This window comes from Centroberyx gerrardi, chromosome 1 (genome assembly GCF_048128805.1).
Source record: "Centroberyx gerrardi isolate f3 chromosome 1, fCenGer3.hap1.cur.20231027, whole genome shotgun sequence".
Lineage (NCBI taxonomy): Eukaryota > Metazoa > Chordata > Actinopteri > Beryciformes > Berycidae > Centroberyx > Centroberyx gerrardi.
Genome location: NC_135997.1, coordinates 29,084,913 through 29,106,488, shown reverse-complemented (window position 1 = coordinate 29,106,488; position 21,576 = coordinate 29,084,913). Strand labels below are relative to the sequence as shown.

General features: G+C 49.0%; 39 non-coding genes across 39 annotated transcripts; 10 read left to right on the top strand and 29 right to left on the bottom strand.

Moving 5' to 3' along the window:
* Positions 1-334: 334 nt before the first annotated feature.
* On the bottom strand, positions 335-407 carry trnam-cau (transfer RNA methionine (anticodon CAU)). Its single transcript has one exon. It is a non-coding gene; the product is annotated as a tRNA-Met (tRNA).
* A 312-nt stretch (positions 408-719) lies between these two features.
* trnav-cac (transfer RNA valine (anticodon CAC)) lies at positions 720-792 on the top strand. The gene has a single exon. It is a non-coding gene; the product is annotated as a tRNA-Val (tRNA).
* A 479-nt stretch (positions 793-1,271) lies between these two features.
* Positions 1,272-1,345, bottom strand: trnat-agu (transfer RNA threonine (anticodon AGU)). Its single transcript has one exon. It is a non-coding gene; the product is annotated as a tRNA-Thr (tRNA).
* Positions 1,346-1,763: 418 nt separating this feature from the next.
* Positions 1,764-1,837, bottom strand: trnan-guu (transfer RNA asparagine (anticodon GUU)). The gene has a single exon. It is a non-coding gene; the product is annotated as a tRNA-Asn (tRNA).
* Positions 1,838-2,518: 681 nt separating this feature from the next.
* trnam-cau (transfer RNA methionine (anticodon CAU)) lies at positions 2,519-2,591 on the bottom strand. Its single transcript has one exon. It is a non-coding gene; the product is annotated as a tRNA-Met (tRNA).
* Positions 2,592-2,903: 312 nt separating this feature from the next.
* On the top strand, positions 2,904-2,976 carry trnav-cac (transfer RNA valine (anticodon CAC)). The gene has a single exon. It is a non-coding gene; the product is annotated as a tRNA-Val (tRNA).
* Positions 2,977-3,455: 479 nt separating this feature from the next.
* Positions 3,456-3,529, bottom strand: trnat-agu (transfer RNA threonine (anticodon AGU)). Its single transcript has one exon. It is a non-coding gene; the product is annotated as a tRNA-Thr (tRNA).
* Positions 3,530-3,948: 419 nt separating this feature from the next.
* Positions 3,949-4,022, bottom strand: trnan-guu (transfer RNA asparagine (anticodon GUU)). Its single transcript has one exon. It is a non-coding gene; the product is annotated as a tRNA-Asn (tRNA).
* A 681-nt stretch (positions 4,023-4,703) lies between these two features.
* trnam-cau (transfer RNA methionine (anticodon CAU)) lies at positions 4,704-4,776 on the bottom strand. The gene has a single exon. It is a non-coding gene; the product is annotated as a tRNA-Met (tRNA).
* A 685-nt stretch (positions 4,777-5,461) lies between these two features.
* trnam-cau (transfer RNA methionine (anticodon CAU)) lies at positions 5,462-5,534 on the bottom strand. Its single transcript has one exon. It is a non-coding gene; the product is annotated as a tRNA-Met (tRNA).
* A 312-nt stretch (positions 5,535-5,846) lies between these two features.
* On the top strand, positions 5,847-5,919 carry trnav-cac (transfer RNA valine (anticodon CAC)). Its single transcript has one exon. It is a non-coding gene; the product is annotated as a tRNA-Val (tRNA).
* Positions 5,920-6,398: 479 nt separating this feature from the next.
* trnat-agu (transfer RNA threonine (anticodon AGU)) lies at positions 6,399-6,472 on the bottom strand. The gene has a single exon. It is a non-coding gene; the product is annotated as a tRNA-Thr (tRNA).
* A 419-nt stretch (positions 6,473-6,891) lies between these two features.
* On the bottom strand, positions 6,892-6,965 carry trnan-guu (transfer RNA asparagine (anticodon GUU)). Its single transcript has one exon. It is a non-coding gene; the product is annotated as a tRNA-Asn (tRNA).
* A 681-nt stretch (positions 6,966-7,646) lies between these two features.
* Positions 7,647-7,719, bottom strand: trnam-cau (transfer RNA methionine (anticodon CAU)). Its single transcript has one exon. It is a non-coding gene; the product is annotated as a tRNA-Met (tRNA).
* A 312-nt stretch (positions 7,720-8,031) lies between these two features.
* On the top strand, positions 8,032-8,104 carry trnav-cac (transfer RNA valine (anticodon CAC)). The gene has a single exon. It is a non-coding gene; the product is annotated as a tRNA-Val (tRNA).
* A 479-nt stretch (positions 8,105-8,583) lies between these two features.
* Positions 8,584-8,657, bottom strand: trnat-agu (transfer RNA threonine (anticodon AGU)). The gene has a single exon. It is a non-coding gene; the product is annotated as a tRNA-Thr (tRNA).
* A 419-nt stretch (positions 8,658-9,076) lies between these two features.
* Positions 9,077-9,150, bottom strand: trnan-guu (transfer RNA asparagine (anticodon GUU)). The gene has a single exon. It is a non-coding gene; the product is annotated as a tRNA-Asn (tRNA).
* A 681-nt stretch (positions 9,151-9,831) lies between these two features.
* trnam-cau (transfer RNA methionine (anticodon CAU)) lies at positions 9,832-9,904 on the bottom strand. Its single transcript has one exon. It is a non-coding gene; the product is annotated as a tRNA-Met (tRNA).
* A 312-nt stretch (positions 9,905-10,216) lies between these two features.
* Positions 10,217-10,289, top strand: trnav-cac (transfer RNA valine (anticodon CAC)). Its single transcript has one exon. It is a non-coding gene; the product is annotated as a tRNA-Val (tRNA).
* Positions 10,290-10,768: 479 nt separating this feature from the next.
* Positions 10,769-10,842, bottom strand: trnat-agu (transfer RNA threonine (anticodon AGU)). The gene has a single exon. It is a non-coding gene; the product is annotated as a tRNA-Thr (tRNA).
* A 419-nt stretch (positions 10,843-11,261) lies between these two features.
* Positions 11,262-11,335, bottom strand: trnan-guu (transfer RNA asparagine (anticodon GUU)). Its single transcript has one exon. It is a non-coding gene; the product is annotated as a tRNA-Asn (tRNA).
* A 681-nt stretch (positions 11,336-12,016) lies between these two features.
* Positions 12,017-12,089, bottom strand: trnam-cau (transfer RNA methionine (anticodon CAU)). Its single transcript has one exon. It is a non-coding gene; the product is annotated as a tRNA-Met (tRNA).
* A 312-nt stretch (positions 12,090-12,401) lies between these two features.
* Positions 12,402-12,474, top strand: trnav-cac (transfer RNA valine (anticodon CAC)). Its single transcript has one exon. It is a non-coding gene; the product is annotated as a tRNA-Val (tRNA).
* A 479-nt stretch (positions 12,475-12,953) lies between these two features.
* On the bottom strand, positions 12,954-13,027 carry trnat-agu (transfer RNA threonine (anticodon AGU)). Its single transcript has one exon. It is a non-coding gene; the product is annotated as a tRNA-Thr (tRNA).
* A 419-nt stretch (positions 13,028-13,446) lies between these two features.
* Positions 13,447-13,520, bottom strand: trnan-guu (transfer RNA asparagine (anticodon GUU)). The gene has a single exon. It is a non-coding gene; the product is annotated as a tRNA-Asn (tRNA).
* Positions 13,521-14,201: 681 nt separating this feature from the next.
* Positions 14,202-14,274, bottom strand: trnam-cau (transfer RNA methionine (anticodon CAU)). Its single transcript has one exon. It is a non-coding gene; the product is annotated as a tRNA-Met (tRNA).
* Positions 14,275-14,586: 312 nt separating this feature from the next.
* Positions 14,587-14,659, top strand: trnav-cac (transfer RNA valine (anticodon CAC)). The gene has a single exon. It is a non-coding gene; the product is annotated as a tRNA-Val (tRNA).
* Positions 14,660-15,138: 479 nt separating this feature from the next.
* Positions 15,139-15,212, bottom strand: trnat-agu (transfer RNA threonine (anticodon AGU)). Its single transcript has one exon. It is a non-coding gene; the product is annotated as a tRNA-Thr (tRNA).
* Positions 15,213-15,630: 418 nt separating this feature from the next.
* trnan-guu (transfer RNA asparagine (anticodon GUU)) lies at positions 15,631-15,704 on the bottom strand. Its single transcript has one exon. It is a non-coding gene; the product is annotated as a tRNA-Asn (tRNA).
* Positions 15,705-16,385: 681 nt separating this feature from the next.
* Positions 16,386-16,458, bottom strand: trnam-cau (transfer RNA methionine (anticodon CAU)). Its single transcript has one exon. It is a non-coding gene; the product is annotated as a tRNA-Met (tRNA).
* A 312-nt stretch (positions 16,459-16,770) lies between these two features.
* On the top strand, positions 16,771-16,843 carry trnav-cac (transfer RNA valine (anticodon CAC)). Its single transcript has one exon. It is a non-coding gene; the product is annotated as a tRNA-Val (tRNA).
* A 479-nt stretch (positions 16,844-17,322) lies between these two features.
* On the bottom strand, positions 17,323-17,396 carry trnat-agu (transfer RNA threonine (anticodon AGU)). Its single transcript has one exon. It is a non-coding gene; the product is annotated as a tRNA-Thr (tRNA).
* A 418-nt stretch (positions 17,397-17,814) lies between these two features.
* On the bottom strand, positions 17,815-17,888 carry trnan-guu (transfer RNA asparagine (anticodon GUU)). The gene has a single exon. It is a non-coding gene; the product is annotated as a tRNA-Asn (tRNA).
* Positions 17,889-18,569: 681 nt separating this feature from the next.
* Positions 18,570-18,642, bottom strand: trnam-cau (transfer RNA methionine (anticodon CAU)). Its single transcript has one exon. It is a non-coding gene; the product is annotated as a tRNA-Met (tRNA).
* Positions 18,643-18,954: 312 nt separating this feature from the next.
* Positions 18,955-19,027, top strand: trnav-cac (transfer RNA valine (anticodon CAC)). The gene has a single exon. It is a non-coding gene; the product is annotated as a tRNA-Val (tRNA).
* A 479-nt stretch (positions 19,028-19,506) lies between these two features.
* trnat-agu (transfer RNA threonine (anticodon AGU)) lies at positions 19,507-19,580 on the bottom strand. Its single transcript has one exon. It is a non-coding gene; the product is annotated as a tRNA-Thr (tRNA).
* Positions 19,581-19,998: 418 nt separating this feature from the next.
* On the bottom strand, positions 19,999-20,072 carry trnan-guu (transfer RNA asparagine (anticodon GUU)). Its single transcript has one exon. It is a non-coding gene; the product is annotated as a tRNA-Asn (tRNA).
* A 681-nt stretch (positions 20,073-20,753) lies between these two features.
* On the bottom strand, positions 20,754-20,826 carry trnam-cau (transfer RNA methionine (anticodon CAU)). The gene has a single exon. It is a non-coding gene; the product is annotated as a tRNA-Met (tRNA).
* Positions 20,827-21,138: 312 nt separating this feature from the next.
* On the top strand, positions 21,139-21,211 carry trnav-cac (transfer RNA valine (anticodon CAC)). The gene has a single exon. It is a non-coding gene; the product is annotated as a tRNA-Val (tRNA).
* Positions 21,212-21,576: the final 365 nt, after the last annotated feature.

The following is a 21,576-nucleotide window of genomic DNA, read 5'->3' as shown; positions in this document are numbered from 1 at the left end:
CGAAAGGTCCCCGGTTCGAAACCGGGCACAAACAACATTTCTCAGTCCGTAGCGGTGGTGCTGAAACGCCACGGCATGTATCAAAGTAAAGCTTGTTCATTTGAGCGAAGCTTCCGAAATGTATACATACGACGTTACACCGGAGACTAGTATCACAAGTTTCCCAGTCCGAGTCTACAGGCAAAGGCTATGTATCCTACATAAGCCTTTGGTTTAAAAAGAATTCCTAGACCTGACGGCCCAGATGACTGAGGTTTGACTCGGCCCGACGCGATGCTCGGTCCAGGTGTTTTGCAATGAAGGGTCCACGACCTAGTTCAAAGCAAAACAGACGTGCCCCGTGTGAGGTTCGAACTCACGACCTTCAGATTATGAGACTGACGCGCTGCCTACTGCGCCAACGAGGCTTCAGGTCAGCTGAGGTCAGCTCGGCTCAGCTCAGCCTGCTTGCAACCCGTGACCTGAGCAATTGCTATGTGGAATTTGTCCCTGTGCCACCGTCTCAATGCAATCCACATTTGAGCATTGCCTAAGCTACATCCTCAAGTGAAACACTGTCTCAGGTGTGGTTATCCCATTTGCCTCATATGCTAAATGCCGCTGGCTTGAAACCGGGCAGCAATATGAAAGATTTCTCTGTTGTTTTGGAGGTAAATAGATGTGGAAATCGAGGGAAAGCGTTTTATCGTCTTTCTTTACTGTAAAACCTCTTCGTAGGAGTTTCTGTGGTGTAGTGGCTATCACGTTCGTCTCACACACGAAAGGTCCCCGGTTCGAACCCGGGCAGAAACAACATTTCCCAGTCCGTAGCAGTGGTGCTGAAACGTCGCAGAGTCTGTCCAACTAAAGCTTGTTCATTTGAGCGAAGCTTCCGAAACGTATACATACGACATTACAACGGAGACTAGTATCACAAGTTTCCCAGTCCGAGTCTACAGGCAAAGGCTATGTATTCAACTAAAGCCTTTGGTTTAAGAAGAATTCCTAGACTAGACGGCCCAGATGACTGAGGTTTGACTCGGCTCAACGTGATGACCAGTCTGCTCGGCCCAGGTGTTTTGCAACGAAAGGTCCACGACCTAGTTCAAAGCAAAACGGAAGTGCCCCGTGTGAGGTTTGAACTCACGACCTTCAGATTATCAGACGCGCTGCCTACTGTGCCAACGAGGCTTCAGGTCAGCTCAGCCTGCTTGCAACCCGTGACCTGAGCAATTGCTGTGTGGAATTCGTCATGAGGGCATATCCTTCTGACAAATATAGAAACACTGAGCAGGCACCGCTGGGATTCGAACCCAGGATCTCCTGTTTACTAGACAGGCACTTTGACCAACTAAGCCACGGCACCCTCAGCTGCTAAGCTCTTGAGATAGTGTCTCAATAACTTTCAGAATGAAATCATATCAAATGGATTCAAGGTCATAAACTATACAGAGACATTCGTAAGAACGACGTTAGCAAACCGAGGTTAAGGTAAAAACCGACTCAGCTGTAAAGTGACGCACTGCATTTGGCAGCTGTGATGGCAAAAGCAGTGAGGATTGCACAAGCTCGGGAGGAAGAGAGAACAAACAGTGAGGAAGAGAGAACAAACATTGAGGTACAGGTGAAGCGATGACCACAGAGCCAGGTGAAGGCCGGAGCAGGAACAGGACAAGACTCGTCAACAAAACCCCTGTCACAGCAGCTCCACCGCAGGAACGGTGATGACTTGAAGCTCAGCAAGACCAAACCTAAACTTTGAGCAGCACAGATTTGTCTCGCTGCGTCCCTGGGTGGGCTCGAACCACCATCCTCTCGGTTAACAGCCGAGCGCGCTGACCGATTGCGCCACAGAGACCTGCGCATCAGCGCTTCACTGTGAGAAATGGTATTGATTCTGCAAACACTGCAGCCAATTGAGACGCTAACCCCAACCCTGTGCCACCGTCTCAATGCAATCCACATTTGAGCATTGCCTATGCTACATCCTCAAGTGAAACACTGTCTCAGGTGTGGTTATCCCATTTGCCTCATATGCTAAATGCCGTTGGCTTGAAACGGGCCAGCTATATGAAAGATTTCTCTGTTGTTTTGGAGGTAAATAGGTGTGGAAATCGAGGGAAAGCGTCTTATCGTCTTTCTTTACTGTAAAACCTTGTCCTGGGAGTTTCTGTGGTGTAGTGGCTATCACGTTCGTGTCACACACGAAAGGTCCCCGGTTCGAAACCGGGCACAAACAACATTTCTCAGTCCGTAGCGGTGGTGCTGAAACGCCACGGCATGTATCAAAGTAAAGCTTGTTCATTTGAGCGAAGCTTCCGAAATGTATACATACGACGTTACACCGGAGACTAGTATCACAAGTTTCCCAGTCCGAGTCTACAGGCAAAGGCTATGTATCCTACATAAGCCTTTGGTTTAAAAAGAATTCCTAGACCTGACGGCCCAGATGACTGAGGTTTGACTCGGCCCGACGCGATGCTCGGTCCAGGTGTTTTGCAATGAAGGGTCCACGACCTAGTTCAAAGCAAAACAGACGTGCCCCGTGTGAGGTTCGAACTCACGACCTTCAGATTATGAGACTGACGCGCTGCCTACTGCGCCAACGAGGCTTCAGGTCAGCTGAGGTCAGCTCGGCTCAGCTCAGCCTGCTTGCAACCCGTGACCTGAGCAATTGCTATGTGGAATTTGTCCCTGTGCCACCGTCTCAATGCAATCCACATTTGAGCATTGCCTAAGCTACATCCTCAAGTGAAACACTGTCTCAGGTGTGGTTATCCCATTTGCCTCATATGCTAAATGCCGCTGGCTTGAAACCGGGCAGCAATATGAAAGATTTCTCTGTTGTTTTGGAGGTAAATAGATGTGGAAATCGAGGGAAAGCGTTTTATCGTCTTTCTTTACTGTAAAACCTCTTCGTAGGAGTTTCTGTGGTGTAGTGGCTATCACGTTCGTCTCACACACGAAAGGTCCCCGGTTCGAACCCGGGCAGAAACAACATTTCCCAGTCCGTAGCAGTGGTGCTGAAACGTCGCAGAGTCTGTCCAACTAAAGCTTGTTCATTTGAGCGAAGCTTCCGAAACGTATACATACGACATTACAACGGAGACTAGTATCACAAGTTTCCCAGTCCGAGTCTACAGGCAAAGGCTATGTATTCAACTAAAGCCTTTGGTTTAAAAAGAATTCCTAGACTAGACGGCCCAGATGACTGAGGTTTGACTCGGCTCAACGTGATGACCAGTCTGCTCGGCCCAGGTGTTTTGCAACGAAAGGTCCACGACCTAGTTCAAAGCAAAACGGAAGTGCCCCGTGTGAGGTTTGAACTCACGACCTTCAGATTATCAGACGCGCTGCCTACTGTGCCAACGAGGCTTCAGGTCAGCTCAGCCTGCTTGCAACCCGTGACCTGAGCAATTGCTGTGTGGAATTCGTCATGAGGGCATATCCTTCTGACAAATATAGAAACACTGAGCAGGCACCGCTGGGATTCGAACCCAGGATCTCCTGTTTACTAGACAGGCACTTTGACCAACTAAGCCACGGCACCCTCAGCTGCTAAGCTCTTGAGATAGTGTCTCAATAACTTTCAGAATGAAATCATATCAAATGGATTCAAGGTCATAAACTATACAGAGACATTCGTAAGAACGACGTTAGCAAACCGAGGTTAAAGGAAAAAACCGACTCAGCTGTAAAGTGACGCACTGCATTTGGCAGCTGTGATGGCAAAAGCAGTGAGGATTGCACAGGCTCGGGAGGAAGAGAGAACAAACAGTGAGGAAGAGAGAACAAACATTGAGGTACAGGTGAAGCGATGACCACAGAGCCAGGTGAAGGCCGGAGCAGGAACAGGACAAGACTCGTCAACAAAACCCCTGTCACAGCAGCTCCACCGCAGGAACGGTGATGACTTGAAGCTCAGCAAGACCAAACCTAAACTTTGAGCAGCACAGATTTGTCTCGCTGCGTCCCTGGGTGGGCTCGAACCACCATCCTCTCGGTTAACAGCCGAGCGCGCTGACCGATTGCGCCACAGAGACCTGCGCATCAGTGCTTCACTGTGAGAAATGGTATTGATTCTGCAAACACTGCAGCCAATTGAGACGCTAACCCCAACCCTGTGCCACCGTCTCAATGCAATCCACATTTGAGCATTGCCTATGCTACATCCTCAAGTGAAACACTGTCTCAGGTGTGGTTATCCCATTTGCCTCATATGCTAAATGCCGTTGGCTTGAAACGGGCCAGCTATATGAAAGATTTCTCTGTTGTTTTGGAGGTAAATAGGTGTGGAAATCGAGGGAAAGCGTCTTATCGTCTTTCTTTACTGTAAAACCTTGTCCTGGGAGTTTCTGTGGTGTAGTGGCTATCACGTTCGTGTCACACACGAAAGGTCCCCGGTTCGAAACCGGGCACAAACAACATTTCTCAGTCCGTAGCGGTGGTGCTGAAACGCCACGGCATGTATCAAAGTAAAGCTTGTTCATTTGAGCGAAGCTTCCGAAATGTATACATACGACGTTACACCGGAGACTAGTATCACAAGTTTCCCAGTCCGAGTCTACAGGCAAAGGCTATGTATCCTACATAAGCCTTTGGTTTAAAAAGAATTCCTAGACCTGACGGCCCAGATGACTGAGGTTTGACTCGGCCCGACGCGATGCTCGGTCCAGGTGTTTTGCAATGAAGGGTCCACGACCTAGTTCAAAGCAAAACAGACGTGCCCCGTGTGAGGTTCGAACTCACGACCTTCAGATTATGAGACTGACGCGCTGCCTACTGCGCCAACGAGGCTTCAGGTCAGCTGAGGTCAGCTCGGCTCAGCTCAGCCTGCTTGCAACCCGTGACCTGAGCAATTGCTATGTGGAATTTGTCCCTGTGCCACCGTCTCAATGCAATCCACATTTGAGCATTGCCTAAGCTACATCCTCAAGTGAAACACTGTCTCAGGTGTGGTTATCCCATTTGCCTCATATGCTAAATGCCGCTGGCTTGAAACGGGCCAGCTATATGAAAGATTTCTCTGTTGTTTTGGAGGTAAATAGATGTGGAAATCGAGGGAAAGCGTCTTATCGTCTTTCTTTACTGTAAAACCTTGTCCTGGGAGTTTCTGTGGTGTAGTGGCTATCACGTTCGTGTCACACACGAAAGGTCCCCGGTTCGAAACCGGGCACAAACAACATTTCTCAGTCCGTAGCGGTGGTGCTGAAACGCCACGGCATGTATCAAAGTAAAGCTTGTTCATTTGAGCGAAGCTTCCGAAATGTATACATACGACGTTACACCGGAGACTAGTATCACAAGTTTCCCAGTCCGAGTCTACAGGCAAAGGCTATGTATCCTACATAAGCCTTTGGTTTAAAAAGAATTCCTAGACCTGACGGCCCAGATGACTGAGGTTTGACTCGGCCCGACGCGATGCTCGGTCCAGGTGTTTTGCAATGAAGGGTCCACGACCTAGTTCAAAGCAAAACAGGCGTGCCCCGTGTGAGGTTCGAACTCACGACCTTCAGATTATGAGACTGACGCGCTGCCTACTGCGCCAACGAGGCTTCAGGTCAGCTGAGGTCAGCTCGGCTCAGCTCAGCCTGCTTGCAACCCGTGACCTGAGCAATTGCTATGTGGAATTTGTCCCTGTGCCACCGTCTCAATGCAATCCACATTTGAGCATTGCCTAAGCTACATCCTCAAGTGAAACACTGTCTCAGGTGTGGTTATCCCATTTGCCTCATATGCTAAATGCCGCTGGCTTGAAACCGGGCAGCAATATGAAAGATTTCTCTGTTGTTTTGGAGGTAAATAGATGTGGAAATCGAGGGAAAGCGTTTTATCGTCTTTCTTTACTGTAAAACCTCTTCGTAGGAGTTTCTGTGGTGTAGTGGCTATCACGTTCGTCTCACACACGAAAGGTCCCCGGTTCGAACCCGGGCAGAAACAACATTTCCCAGTCCGTAGCAGTGGTGCTGAAACGTCGCAGAGTCTGTCCAACTAAAGCTTGTTCATTTGAGCGAAGCTTCCGAAACGTATACATACGACATTACAACGGAGACTAGTATCACAAGTTTCCCAGTCCGAGTCTACAGGCAAAGGCTATGTATTCAACTAAAGCCTTTGGTTTAAAAAGAATTCCTAGACTAGACGGCCCAGATGACTGAGGTTTGACTCGGCTCAACGTGATGACCAGTCTGCTCGGCCCAGGTGTTTTGCAACGAAAGGTCCACGACCTAGTTCAAAGCAAAACGGAAGTGCCCCGTGTGAGGTTTGAACTCACGACCTTCAGATTATCAGACGCGCTGCCTACTGTGCCAACGAGGCTTCAGGTCAGCTCAGCCTGCTTGCAACCCGTGACCTGAGCAATTGCTGTGTGGAATTCGTCATGAGGGCATATCCTTCTGACAAATATAGAAACACTGAGCAGGCACCGCTGGGATTCGAACCCAGGATCTCCTGTTTACTAGACAGGCACTTTGACCAACTAAGCCACGGCACCCTCAGCTGCTAAGCTCTTGAGATAGTGTCTCAATAACTTTCAGAATGAAATCATATCAAATGGATTCAAGGTCATAAACTATACAGAGACATTCGTAAGAACGACGTTAGCAAACCGAGGTTAAAGGAAAAAACCGACTCAGCTGTAAAGTGACGCACTGCATTTGGCAGCTGTGATGGCAAAAGCAGTGAGGATTGCACAGGCTCGGGAGGAAGAGAGAACAAACAGTGAGGAAGAGAGAACAAACATTGAGGTACAGGTGAAGCGATGACCACAGAGCCAGGTGAAGGCCGGAGCAGGAACAGGACAAGACTCGTCAACAAAACCCCTGTCACAGCAGCTCCACCGCAGGAACGGTGATGACTTGAAGCTCAGCAAGACCAAACCTAAACTTTGAGCAGCCCAGATTTGTTTTGCTACGTCCCCGGGTGGGCTCGAACCACCATCCTCTCGGTTAACAGCCGAGCGCGCTGACCGATTGCGCCACAGAGACCTGCGCATCAGTGCTTCACTGTGAGAAATGGTATTGATTCTGCAAACACTGCAGCCAATTGAGACGCTAACCCCAACCCTGTGCCACCGTCTCAATGCAATCCACATTTGAGCATTGCCTATGCTACATCCTCAAGTGAAACACTGTCTCAGGTGTGGTTATCCCATTTGCCTCATATGCTAAATGCCGTTGGCTTGAAACGGGCCAGCTATATGAAAGATTTCTCTGTTGTTTTGGAGGTAAATAGGTGTGGAAATCGAGGGAAAGCGTCTTATCGTCTTTCTTTACTGTAAAACCTTGTCCTGGGAGTTTCTGTGGTGTAGTGGCTATCACGTTCGTGTCACACACGAAAGGTCCCCGGTTCGAAACCGGGCACAAACAACATTTCTCAGTCCGTAGCGGTGGTGCTGAAACGCCACGGCATGTATCAAAGTAAAGCTTGTTCATTTGAGCGAAGCTTCCGAAATGTATACATACGACGTTACACCAGAGACTAGTATCACAAGTTTCCCAGTCCGAGTCTACAGGCAAAGGCTATGTATCCTACATAAGCCTTTGGTTTAAAAAGAATTCCTAGACCTGACGGCCCAGATGACTGAGGTTTGACTCGGCCCGACGCGATGCTCGGTCCAGGTGTTTTGCAATGAAGGGTCCACGACCTAGTTCAAAGCAAAACAGACGTGCCCCGTGTGAGGTTCGAACTCACGACCTTCAGATTATGAGACTGACGCGCTGCCTACTGCGCCAACGAGGCTTCAGGTCAGCTGAGGTCAGCTCGGCTCAGCTCAGCCTGCTTGCAACCCGTGACCTGAGCAATTGCTATGTGGAATTTGTCCCTGTGCCACCGTCTCAATGCAATCCACATTTGAGCATTGCCTAAGCTACATCCTCAAGTGAAACACTGTCTCAGGTGTGGTTATCCCATTTGCCTCATATGCTAAATGCCGCTGGCTTGAAACCGGGCAGCAATATGAAAGATTTCTCTGTTGTTTTGGAGGTAAATAGATGTGGAAATCGAGGGAAAGCGTTTTATCGTCTTTCTTTACTGTAAAACCTCTTCGTAGGAGTTTCTGTGGTGTAGTGGCTATCACGTTCGTCTCACACACGAAAGGTCCCCGGTTCGAACCCGGGCAGAAACAACATTTCCCAGTCCGTAGCAGTGGTGCTGAAACGTCGCAGAGTCTGTCCAACTAAAGCTTGTTCATTTGAGCGAAGCATCCGAAACGTATACATACGACATTACAACGGAGACTAGTATCACAAGTTTCCCAGTCCGAGTCTACAGGCAAAGGCTATGTATTCAACTAAAGCCTTTGGTTTAAAAAGAATTCCTAGACTAGACGGCCCAGATGACTGAGGTTTGACTCGGCTCAACGTGATGACCAGTCTGCTCGGCCCAGGTGTTTTGCAACGAAAGCTCCACGACCTAGTTCAAAGCAAAACGGAAGTGCCCCGTGTGAGGTTTGAACTCACGACCTTCAGATTATCAGACGCGCTGCCTACTGTGCCAACGAGGCTTCAGGTCAGCTCAGCCTGCTTGCAACCCGTGACCTGAGCAATTGCTGTGTGGAATTCGTCATGAGGGCATATCCTTCTGACAAATATAGAAACACTGAGCAGGCACCGCTGGGATTCGAACCCAGGATCTCCTGTTTACTAGACAGGCACTTTGACCAACTAAGCCACGGCACCCTCAGCTGCTAAGCTCTTGAGATAGTGTCTCAATAACTTTCAGAATGAAATCATATCAAATGGATTCAAGGTCATAAACTATACAGAGACATTCGTAAGAACGACGTTAGCAAACCGAGGTTAAAGGAAAAAACCGACTCAGCTGTAAAGTGACGCACTGCATTTGGCAGCTGTGATGGCAAAAGCAGTGAGGATTGCACAGGCTCGGGAGGAAGAGAGAACAAACAGTGAGGAAGAGAGAACAAACATTGAGGTACAGGTGAAGCGATGACCACAGAGCCAGGTGAAGGCCGGAGCAGGAACAGGACAAGACTCGTCAACAAAACCCCTGTCACAGCAGCTCCACCGCAGGAACGGTGATGACTTGAAGCTCAGCAAGACCAAACCTAAACTTTGAGCAGCACAGATTTGTCTCGCTGCGTCCCTGGGTGGGCTCGAACCACCATCCTCTCGGTTAACAGCCGAGCGCGCTGACCGATTGCGCCACAGAGACCTGCGCATCAGCGCTTCACTGTGAGAAATGGTATTGATTCTGCAAACACTGCAGCCAATTGAGACGCTAACCCCAACCCTGTGCCACCGTCTCAATGCAATCCACATTTGAGCATTGCCTATGCTACATCCTCAAGTGAAACACTGTCTCAGGTGTGGTTATCCCATTTGCCTCATATGCTAAATGCCGTTGGCTTGAAACGGGCCAGCTATATGAAAGATTTCTCTGTTGTTTTGGAGGTAAATAGGTGTGGAAATCGAGGGAAAGCGTCTTATCGTCTTTCTTTACTGTAAAACCTTGTCCTGGGAGTTTCTGTGGTGTAGTGGCTATCACGTTCGTGTCACACACGAAAGGTCCCCGGTTCGAAACCGGGCACAAACAACATTTCTCAGTCCGTAGCGGTGGTGCTGAAACGCCACGGCATGTATCAAAGTAAAGCTTGTTCATTTGAGCGAAGCTTCCGAAATGTATACATACGACGTTACACCGGAGACTAGTATCACAAGTTTCCCAGTCCGAGTCTACAGGCAAAGGCTATGTATCCTACATAAGCCTTTGGTTTAAAAAGAATTCCTAGACCTGACGGCCCAGATGACTGAGGTTTGACTCGGCCCGACGCGATGCTCGGTCCAGGTGTTTTGCAATGAAGGGTCCACGACCTAGTTCAAAGCAAAACAGACGTGCCCCGTGTGAGGTTCGAACTCACGACCTTCAGATTATGAGACTGACGCGCTGCCTACTGCGCCAACGAGGCTTCAGGTCAGCTGAGGTCAGCTCGGCTCAGCTCAGCCTGCTTGCAACCCGTGACCTGAGCAATTGCTATGTGGAATTTGTCCCTGTGCCACCGTCTCAATGCAATCCACATTTGAGCATTGCCTAAGCTACATCCTCAAGTGAAACACTGTCTCAGGTGTGGTTATCCCATTTGCCTCATATGCTAAATGCCGCTGGCTTGAAACCGGGCAGCAATATGAAAGATTTCTCTGTTGTTTTGGAGGTAAATAGATGTGGAAATCGAGGGAAAGCGTTTTATCGTCTTTCTTTACTGTAAAACCTCTTCGTAGGAGTTTCTGTGGTGTAGTGGCTATCACGTTCGTCTCACACACGAAAGGTCCCCGGTTCGAACCCGGGCAGAAACAACATTTCCCAGTCCGTAGCAGTGGTGCTGAAACGTCGCAGAGTCTGTCCAACTAAAGCTTGTTCATTTGAGCGAAGCATCCGAAACGTATACATACGACATTACAACGGAGACTAGTATCACAAGTTTCCCAGTCCGAGTCTACAGGCAAAGGCTATGTATTCAACTAAAGCCTTTGGTTTAAAAAGAATTCCTAGACTAGACGGCCCAGATGACTGAGGTTTGACTCGGCTCAACGTGATGACCAGTCTGCTCGGCCCAGGTGTTTTGCAACGAAAGCTCCACGACCTAGTTCAAAGCAAAACGGAAGTGCCCCGTGTGAGGTTTGAACTCACGACCTTCAGATTATCAGACGCGCTGCCTACTGTGCCAACGAGGCTTCAGGTCAGCTCAGCCTGCTTGCAACCCGTGACCTGAGCAATTGCTGTGTGGAATTCGTCATGAGGGCATATCCTTCTGACAAATATAGAAACACTGAGCAGGCACCGCTGGGATTCGAACCCAGGATCTCCTGTTTACTAGACAGGCACTTTGACCAACTAAGCCACGGCACCCTCAGCTGCTAAGCTCTTGAGATAGTGTCTCAATAACTTTCAGAATGAAATCATATCAAATGGATTCAAGGTCATAAACTATACAGAGACATTCGTAAGAACGACGTTAGCAAACCGAGGTTAAAGGAAAAAACCGACTCAGCTGTAAAGTGACGCACTGCATTTGGCAGCTGTGATGGCAAAAGCAGTGAGGATTGCACAAGCTCGGGAGGAAGAGAGAACAAACAGTGAGGAAGAGAGAACAAACATTGAGGTACAGGTGAAGCGATGACCACAGAGCCAGGTGAAGGCCGGAGCAGGAACAGGACAAGACTCGTCAACAAAACCCCTGTCACAGCAGCTCCACCGCAGGAACGGTGATGACTTGAAGCTCAGCAAGACCAAACCTAAACTTTGAGCAGCACAGATTTGTCTCGCTGCGTCCCTGGGTGGGCTCGAACCACCATCCTCTCGGTTAACAGCCGAGCGCGCTGACCGATTGCGCCACAGAGACCTGCGCATCAGCGCTTCACTGTGAGAAATGGTATTGATTCTGCAAACACTGCAGCCAATTGAGACGCTAACCCCAACCCTGTGCCACCGTCTCAATGCAATCCACATTTGAGCATTGCCTATGCTACATCCTCAAGTGAAACACTGTCTCAGGTGTGGTTATCCCATTTGCCTCATATGCTAAATGCCGTTGGCTTGAAACGGGCCAGCTATATGAAAGATTTCTCTGTTGTTTTGGAGGTAAATAGGTGTGGAAATCGAGGGAAAGCGTCTTATCGTCTTTCTTTACTGTAAAACCTTGTCCTGGGAGTTTCTGTGGTGTAGTGGCTATCACGTTCGTGTCACACACGAAAGGTCCCCGGTTCGAAACCGGGCACAAACAACATTTCTCAGTCCGTAGCGGTGGTGCTGAAACGCCACGGCATGTATCAAAGTAAAGCTTGTTCATTTGAGCGAAGCTTCCGAAATGTATACATACGACGTTACACCGGAGACTAGTATCACAAGTTTCCCAGTCCGAGTCTACAGGCAAAGGCTATGTATCCTACATAAGCCTTTGGTTTAAAAAGAATTCCTAGACCTGACGGCCCAGATGACTGAGGTTTGACTCGGCCCGACGCGATGCTCGGTCCAGGTGTTTTGCAATGAAGGGTCCACGACCTAGTTCAAAGCAAAACAGACGTGCCCCGTGTGAGGTTCGAACTCACGACCTTCAGATTATGAGACTGACGCGCTGCCTACTGCGCCAACGAGGCTTCAGGTCAGCTGAGGTCAGCTCGGCTCAGCTCAGCCTGCTTGCAACCCGTGACCTGAGCAATTGCTATGTGGAATTTGTCCCTGTGCCACCGTCTCAATGCAATCCACATTTGAGCATTGCCTAAGCTACATCCTCAAGTGAAACACTGTCTCAGGTGTGGTTATCCCATTTGCCTCATATGCTAAATGCCGCTGGCTTGAAACCGGGCAGCAATATGAAAGATTTCTCTGTTGTTTTGGAGGTAAATAGATGTGGAAATCGAGGGAAAGCGTTTTATCGTCTTTCTTTACTGTAAAACCTCTTCGTAGGAGTTTCTGTGGTGTAGTGGCTATCACGTTCGTCTCACACACGAAAGGTCCCCGGTTCGAACCCGGGCAGAAACAACATTTCCCAGTCCGTAGCAGTGGTGCTGAAACGTCGCAGAGTCTGTCCAACTAAAGCTTGTTCATTTGAGCGAAGCTTCCGAAACGTATACATACGACATTACAACGGAGACTAGTATCACAAGTTTCCCAGTCCGAGTCTACAGGCAAAGGCTATGTATTCAACTAAAGCCTTTGGTTTAAAAAGAATTCCTAGACTAGACGGCCCAGATGACTGAGGTTTGACTCGGCTCAACGTGATGACCAGTCTGCTCGGCCCAGGTGTTTTGCAACGAAAGGTCCACGACCTAGTTCAAAGCAAAACGGAAGTGCCCCGTGTGAGGTTTGAACTCACGACCTTCAGATTATCAGACGCGCTGCCTACTGTGCCAACGAGGCTTCAGGTCAGCTCAGCCTGCTTGCAACCCGTGACCTGAGCAATTGCTGTGTGGAATTCGTCATGAGGGCATATCCTTCTGACAAATATAGAAACACTGAGCAGGCACCGCTGGGATTCGAACCCAGGATCTCCTGTTTACTAGACAGGCACTTTGACCAACTAAGCCACGGCACCCTCAGCTGCTAAGCTCTTGAGATAGTGTCTCAATAACTTTCAGAATGAAATCATATCAAATGGATTCAAGGTCATAAACTATACAGAGACATTCGTAAGAACGACGTTAGCAAACCGAGGTTAAAGGAAAAAACCGACTCAGCTGTAAAGTGACGCACTGCATTTGGCAGCTGTGATGGCAAAAGCAGTGAGGATTGCACAAGCTCGGGAGGAAGAGAGAACAAACAGTGAGGAAGAGAGAACAAACATTGAGGTACAGGTGAAGCGATGACCACAGAGCCAGGTGAAGGCCGGAGCAGGAACAGGACAAGACTCGTCAACAAAACCCCTGTCACAGCAGCTCCACCGCAGGAACGGTGATGACTTGAAGCTCAGCAAGACCAAACCTAAACTTTGAGCAGCACAGATTTGTCTCGCTGCGTCCCTGGGTGGGCTCGAACCACCATCCTCTCGGTTAACAGCCGAGCGCGCTGACCGATTGCGCCACAGAGACCTGCGCATCAGCGCTTCACTGTGAGAAATGGTATTGATTCTGCAAACACTGCAGCCAATTGAGACGCTAACCCCAACCCTGTGCCACCGTCTCAATGCAATCCACATTTGAGCATTGCCTATGCTACATCCTCAAGTGAAACACTGTCTCAGGTGTGGTTATCCCATTTGCCTCATATGCTAAATGCCGTTGGCTTGAAACGGGCCAGCTATATGAAAGATTTCTCTGTTGTTTTGGAGGTAAATAGGTGTGGAAATCGAGGGAAAGCGTCTTATCGTCTTTCTTTACTGTAAAACCTTGTCCTGGGAGTTTCTGTGGTGTAGTGGCTATCACGTTCGTGTCACACACGAAAGGTCCCCGGTTCGAAACCGGGCACAAACAACATTTCTCAGTCCGTAGCGGTGGTGCTGAAACGCCACGGCATGTATCAAAGTAAAGCTTGTTCATTTGAGCGAAGCTTCCGAAATGTATACATACGACGTTACACCAGAGACTAGTATCACAAGTTTCCCAGTCCGAGTCTACAGGCAAAGGCTATGTATCCTACATAAGCCTTTGGTTTAAAAAGAATTCCTAGACCTGACGGCCCAGATGACTGAGGTTTGACTCGGCCCGACGCGATGCTCGGTCCAGGTGTTTTGCAATGAAGGGTCCACGACCTAGTTCAAAGCAAAACAGGCGTGCCCCGTGTGAGGTTCGAACTCACGACCTTCAGATTATGAGACTGACGCGCTGCCTACTGCGCCAACGAGGCTTCAGGTCAGCTGAGGTCAGCTCGGCTCAGCTCAGCCTGCTTGCAACCCGTGACCTGAGCAATTGCTATGTGGAATTTGTCCCTGTGCCACCGTCTCAATGCAATCCACATTTGAGCATTGCCTAAGCTACATCCTCAAGTGAAACACTGTCTCAGGTGTGGTTATCCCATTTGCCTCATATGCTAAATGCCGCTGGCTTGAAACCGGGCAGCAATATGAAAGATTTCTCTGTTGTTTTGGAGGTAAATAGATGTGGAAATCGAGGGAAAGCGTTTTATCGTCTTTCTTTACTGTAAAACCTCTTCGTAGGAGTTTCTGTGGTGTAGTGGCTATCACGTTCGTCTCACACACGAAAGGTCCCCGGTTCGAACCCGGGCAGAAACAACATTTCCCAGTCCGTAGCAGTGGTGCTGAAACGTCGCAGAGTCTGTCCAACTAAAGCTTGTTCATTTGAGCGAAGCTTCCGAAACGTATACATACGACATTACAACGGAGACTAGTATCACAAGTTTCCCAGTCCGAGTCTACAGGCAAAGGCTATGTATTCAACTAAAGCCTTTGGTTTAAAAAGAATTCCTAGACTAGACGGCCCAGATGACTGAGGTTTGACTCGGCTCAACGTGATGACCAGTCTGCTCGGCCCAGGTGTTTTGCAACGAAAGGTCCACGACCTAGTTCAAAGCAAAACGGAAGTGCCCCGTGTGAGGTTTGAACTCACGACCTTCAGATTATCAGACGCGCTGCCTACTGTGCCAACGAGGCTTCAGGTCAGCTCAGCCTGCTTGCAACCCGTGACCTGAGCAATTGCTGTGTGGAATTCGTCATGAGGGCATATCCTTCTGACAAATATAGAAACACTGAGCAGGCACCGCTGGGATTCGAACCCAGGATCTCCTGTTTACTAGACAGGCACTTTGACCAACTAAGCCACGGCACCCTCAGCTGCTAAGCTCTTGAGATAGTGTCTCAATAACTTTCAGAATGAAATCATATCAAATGGATTCAAGGTCATAAACTATACAGAGACATTCGTAAGAACGACGTTAGCAAACCGAGGTTAAGGTAAAAACCGACTCAGCTGTAAAGTGACGCACTGCATTTGGCAGCTGTGATGGCAAAAGCAGTGAGGATTGCACAAGCTCGGGAGGAAGAGAGAACAAACAGTGAGGAAGAGAGAACAAACATTGAGGTACAGGTGAAGCGATGACCACAGAGCCAGGTGAAGGCCGGAGCAGGAACAGGACAAGACTCGTCAACAAAACCCCTGTCACAGCAGCTCCACCGCAGGAACGGTGATGACTTGAAGCTCAGCAAGACCAAACCTAAACTTTGAGCAGCACAGATTTGTCTCGCTGCGTCCCTGGGTGGGCTCGAACCACCATCCTCTCGGTTAACAGCCGAGCGCGCTGACCGATTGCGCCACAGAGACCTGCGCATCAGCGCTTCACTGTGAGAAATGGTATTGATTCTGCAAACACTGCAGCCAATTGAGACGCTAACCCCAACCCTGTGCCACCGTCTCAATGCAATCCACATTTGAGCATTGCCTATGCTACATCCTCAAGTGAAACACTGTCTCAGGTGTGGTTATCCCATTTGCCTCATATGCTAAATGCCGTTGGCTTGAAACGGGCCAGCTATATGAAAGATTTCTCTGTTGTTTTGGAGGTAAATAGGTGTGGAAATCGAGGGAAAGCGTCTTATCGTCTTTCTTTACTGTAAAACCTTGTCCTGGGAGTTTCTGTGGTGTAGTGGCTATCACGTTCGTGTCACACACGAAAGGTCCCCGGTTCGAAACCGGGCACAAACAACATTTCTCAGTCCGTAGCGGTGGTGCTGAAACGCCACGGCATGTATCAAAGTAAAGCTTGTTCATTTGAGCGAAGCTTCCGAAATGTATACATACGACGTTACACCAGAGACTAGTATCACAAGTTTCCCAGTCCGAGTCTACAGGCAAAGGCTATGTATCCTACATAAGCCTTTGGTTTAAAAAGAATTCCTAGACCTGACGGCCCAGATGACTGAGGTTTGACTCGGCCCGACGCGATGCTCGGTCCAGGTGTTTTGCAATGAAGGGTCCACGACCTAGTTCAAAGCAAAACAGGCGTGCCCCGTGTGAGGTTCGAACTCACGACCTTCAGATTATGAGACTGACGCGCTGCCTACTGCGCCAACGAGGCTTCAGGTCAGCTGAGGTCAGCTCGGCTCAGCTCAGCCTGCTTGCAACCCGTGACCTGAGCAATTGCTATGTGGAATTTGTCCCTGTGCCACCGTCTCAATGCAATCCACATTTGAGCATTGCCTAAGCTACATCCTCAAGTGAAACACTGTCTCAGGTGTGGTTATCCCATTTGCCTCATATGCTAAATGCCGCTGGCTTGAAACCGGGCAGCAATATGAAAGATTTCTCTGTTGTTTTGGAGGTAAATAGATGTGGAAATCGAGGGAAAGCGTTTTATCGTCTTTCTTTACTGTAAAACCTCTTCGTAGGAGTTTCTGTGGTGTAGTGGCTATCACGTTCGTCTCACACACGAAAGGTCCCCGGTTCGAACCCGGGCAGAAACAACATTTCCCAGTCCGTAGCAGTGGTGCTGAAACGTCGCAGAGTCTGTCCAACTAAAGCTTGTTCATTTGAGCGAAGCTTCTGAAACGTATACATACGACATTACAACGGAGACTAGTATCACAAGTTTCCCAGTCCGAGTCTACAGGCAAAGGCTATGTATTCAACTAAAGCCTTTGGTTTAAAAAGAATTCCTAGACTAGACGGCCCAGATGACTGAGGTTTGACTCGGCTCAACGTGATGACCAGTCTGCTCGGCCCAGGTGTTTTGCAACGAAAGGTCCACGACCTAGTTCAAAGCAAAACGGAAGTGCCCCGTGTGAGGTTTGAACTCACGACCTTCAGATTATCAGACGCGCTGCCTACTGTGCCAACGAGGCTTCAGGTCAGCTCAGCCTGCTTGCAACCCGTGACCTGAGCAATTGCTGTGTGGAATTCGTCATGAGGGCATATCCTTCTGACAAATATAGAAACACTGAGCAGGCACCGCTGGGATTCGAACCCAGGATCTCCTGTTTACTAGACAGGCACTTTGACCAACTAAGCCACGGCACCCTCAGCTGCTAAGCTCTTGAGATAGTGTCTCAATAACTTTCAGAATGAAATCATATCAAATGGATTCAAGGTCATAAACTATACAGAGACATTCGTAAGAACGACGTTAGCAAACCGAGGTTAAGGTAAAAACCGACTCAGCTGTAAAGTGACGCACTGCATTTGGCAGCTGTGATGGCAAAAGCAGTGAGGATTGCACAAGCTCGGGAGGAAGAGAGAACAAACAGTGAGGAAGAGAGAACAAACATTGAGGTACAGGTGAAGCGATGACCACAGAGCCAGGTGAAGGCCGGAGCAGGAACAGGACAAGACTCGTCAACAAAACCCCTGTCACAGCAGCTCCACCGCAGGAACGGTGATGACTTGAAGCTCAGCAAGACCAAACCTAAACTTTGAGCAGCACAGATTTGTCTCGCTGCGTCCCTGGGTGGGCTCGAACCACCATCCTCTCGGTTAACAGCCGAGCGCGCTGACCGATTGCGCCACAGAGACCTGCGCATCAGCGCTTCACTGTGAGAAATGGTATTGATTCTGCAAACACTGCAGCCAATTGAGACGCTAACCCCAACCCTGTGCCACCGTCTCAATGCAATCCACATTTGAGCATTGCCTATGCTACATCCTCAAGTGAAACACTGTCTCAGGTGTGGTTATCCCATTTGCCTCATATGCTAAATGCCGTTGGCTTGAAACGGGCCAGCTATATGAAAGATTTCTCTGTTGTTTTGGAGGTAAATAGGTGTGGAAATCGAGGGAAAGCGTCTTATCGTCTTTCTTTACTGTAAAACCTTGTCCTGGGAGTTTCTGTGGTGTAGTGGCTATCACGTTCGTGTCACACACGAAAGGTCCCCGGTTCGAAACCGGGCACAAACAACATTTCTCAGTCCGTAGCGGTGGTGCTGAAACGCCACGGCATGTATCAAAGTAAAGCTTGTTCATTTGAGCGAAGCTTCCGAAATGTATACATACGACGTTACACCGGAGACTAGTATCACAAGTTTCCCAGTCCGAGTCTACAGGCAAAGGCTATGTATCCTACATAAGCCTTTGGTTTAAAAAGAATTCCTAGACCTGACGGCCCAGATGACTGAGGTTTGACTCGGCCCGACGCGATGCTCGGTCCAGGTGTTTTGCAATGAAGGGTCCACGACCTAGTTCAAAGCAAAACAGACGTGCCCCGTGTGAGGTTCGAACTCACGACCTTCAGATTATGAGACTGACGCGCTGCCTACTGCGCCAACGAGGCTTCAGGTCAGCTGAGGTCAGCTCGGCTCAGCTCAGCCTGCTTGCAACCCGTGACCTGAGCAATTGCTATGTGGAATTTGTCCCTGTGCCACCGTCTCAATGCAATCCACATTTGAGCATTGCCTAAGCTACATCCTCAAGTGAAACACTGTCTCAGGTGTGGTTATCCCATTTGCCTCATATGCTAAATGCCGCTGGCTTGAAACCGGGCAGCAATATGAAAGATTTCTCTGTTGTTTTGGAGGTAAATAGATGTGGAAATCGAGGGAAAGCGTTTTATCGTCTTTCTTTACTGTAAAACCTCTTCGTAGGAGTTTCTGTGGTGTAGTGGCTATCACGTTCGTCTCACACACGAAAGGTCCCCGGTTCGAACCCGGGCAGAAACAACATTTCCCAGTCCGTAGCAGTGGTGCTGAAACGTCGCAGAGTCTGTCCAACTAAAGCTTGTTCATTTGAGCGAAGCTTCCGAAACGTATACATACGACATTACAACGGAGACTAGTATCACAAGTTTCCCAGTCCGAGTCTACAGGCAAAGGCTATGTATTCAACTAAAGCCTTTGGTTTAAAAAGAATTCCTAGACTAGACGGCCCAGATGACTGAGGTTTGACTCGGCTCAACGTGATGACCAGTCTGCTCGGCCCAGGTGTTTTGCAACGAAAGGTCCACGACCTAGTTCAAAGCAAAACGGAAGTGCCCCGTGTGAGGTTTGAACTCACGACCTTCAGATTATCAGACGCGCTGCCTACTGTGCCAACGAGGCTTCAGGTCAGCTCAGCCTGCTTGCAACCCGTGACCTGAGCAATTGCTGTGTGGAATTCGTCATGAGGGCATATCCTTCTGACAAATATAGAAACACTGAGCAGGCACCGCTGGGATTCGAACCCAGGATCTCCTGTTTACTAGACAGGCACTTTGACCAACTAAGCCACGGCACCCTCAGCTGCTAAGCTCTTGAGATAGTGTCTCAATAACTTTCAGAATGAAATCATATCAAATGGATTCAAGGTCATAAACTATACAGAGACATTCGTAAGAACGACGTTAGCAAACCGAGGTTAAGGTAAAAACCGACTCAGCTGTAAAGTGACGCACTGCATTTGGCAGCTGTGATGGCAAAAGCAGTGAGGATTGCACAAGCTCGGGAGGAAGAGAGAACAAACAGTGAGGAAGAGAGAACAAACATTGAGGTACAGGTGAAGCGATGACCACAGAGCCAGGTGAAGGCCGGAGCAGGAACAGGACAAGACTCGTCAACAAAACCCCTGTCACAGCAGCTCCACCGCAGGAACGGTGATGACTTGAAGCTCAGCAAGACCAAACCTAAACTTTGAGCAGCACAGATTTGTCTCGCTGCGTCCCTGGGTGGGCTCGAACCACCATCCTCTCGGTTAACAGCCGAGCGCGCTGACCGATTGCGCCACAGAGACCTGCGCATCAGCGCTTCACTGTGAGAAATGGTATTGATTCTGCAAACACTGCAGCCAATTGAGACGCTAACCCCAACCCTGTGCCACCGTCTCAATGCAATCCACATTTGAGCATTGCCTATGCTACATCCTCAAGTGAAACACTGTCTCAGGTGTGGTTATCCCATTTGCCTCATATGCTAAATGCCGTTGGCTTGAAACGGGCCAGCTATATGAAAGATTTCTCTGTTGTTTTGGAGGTAAATAGGTGTGGAAATCGAGGGAAAGCGTCTTATCGTCTTTCTTTACTGTAAAACCTTGTCCTGGGAGTTTCTGTGGTGTAGTGGCTATCACGTTCGTGTCACACACGAAAGGTCCCCGGTTCGAAACCGGGCACAAACAACATTTCTCAGTCCGTAGCGGTGGTGCTGAAACGCCACGGCATGTATCAAAGTAAAGCTTGTTCATTTGAGCGAAGCTTCCGAAATGTATACATACGACGTTACACCGGAGACTAGTATCACAAGTTTCCCAGTCCGAGTCTACAGGCAAAGGCTATGTATCCTACATAAGCCTTTGGTTTAAAAAGAATTCCTAGACCTGACGGCCCAGATGACTGAGGTTTGACTCGGCCCGACGCGATGCTCGGTCCAGGTGTTTTGCAATGAAGGGTCCACGACCTAGTTCAAAGCAAAACAGACGTGCCCCGTGTGAGGTTCGAACTCACGACCTTCAGATTATGAGACTGACGCGCTGCCTACTGCGCCAACGAGGCTTCAGGTCAGCTGAGGTCAGCTCGGCTCAGCTCAGCCTGCTTGCAACCCGTGACCTGAGCAATTGCTATGTGGAATTTGTCCCTGTGCCACCGTCTCAATGCAATCCACATTTGAGCATTGCCTAAGCTACATCCTCAAGTGAAACACTGTCTCAGGTGTGGTTATCCCATTTGCCTCATATGCTAAATGCCGCTGGCTTGAAACCGGGCAGCAATATGAAAGATTTCTCTGTTGTTTTGGAGGTAAATAGATGTGGAAATCGAGGGAAAGCGTTTTATCGTCTTTCTTTACTGTAAAACCTCTTCGTAGGAGTTTCTGTGGTGTAGTGGCTATCACGTTCGTCTCACACACGAAAGGTCCCCGGTTCGAACCCGGGCAGAAACAACATTTCCCAGTCCGTAGCAGTGGTGCTGAAACGTCGCAGAGTCTGTCCAACTAAAGCTTGTTCATTTGAGCGAAGCTTCCGAAACGTATACATACGACATTACAACGGAGACTAGTATCACAAGTTTCCCAGTCCGAGTCTACAGGCAAAGGCTATGTATTCAACTAAAGCCTTTGGTTTAAAAAGAATTCCTAGACTAGACGGCCCAGATGACTGAGGTTTGACTCGGCTCAACGTGATGACCAGTCTGCTCGGCCCAGGTGTTTTGCAACGAAAGGTCCACGACCTAGTTCAAAGCAAAACGGAAGTGCCCCGTGTGAGGTTTGAACTCACGACCTTCAGATTATCAGACGCGCTGCCTACT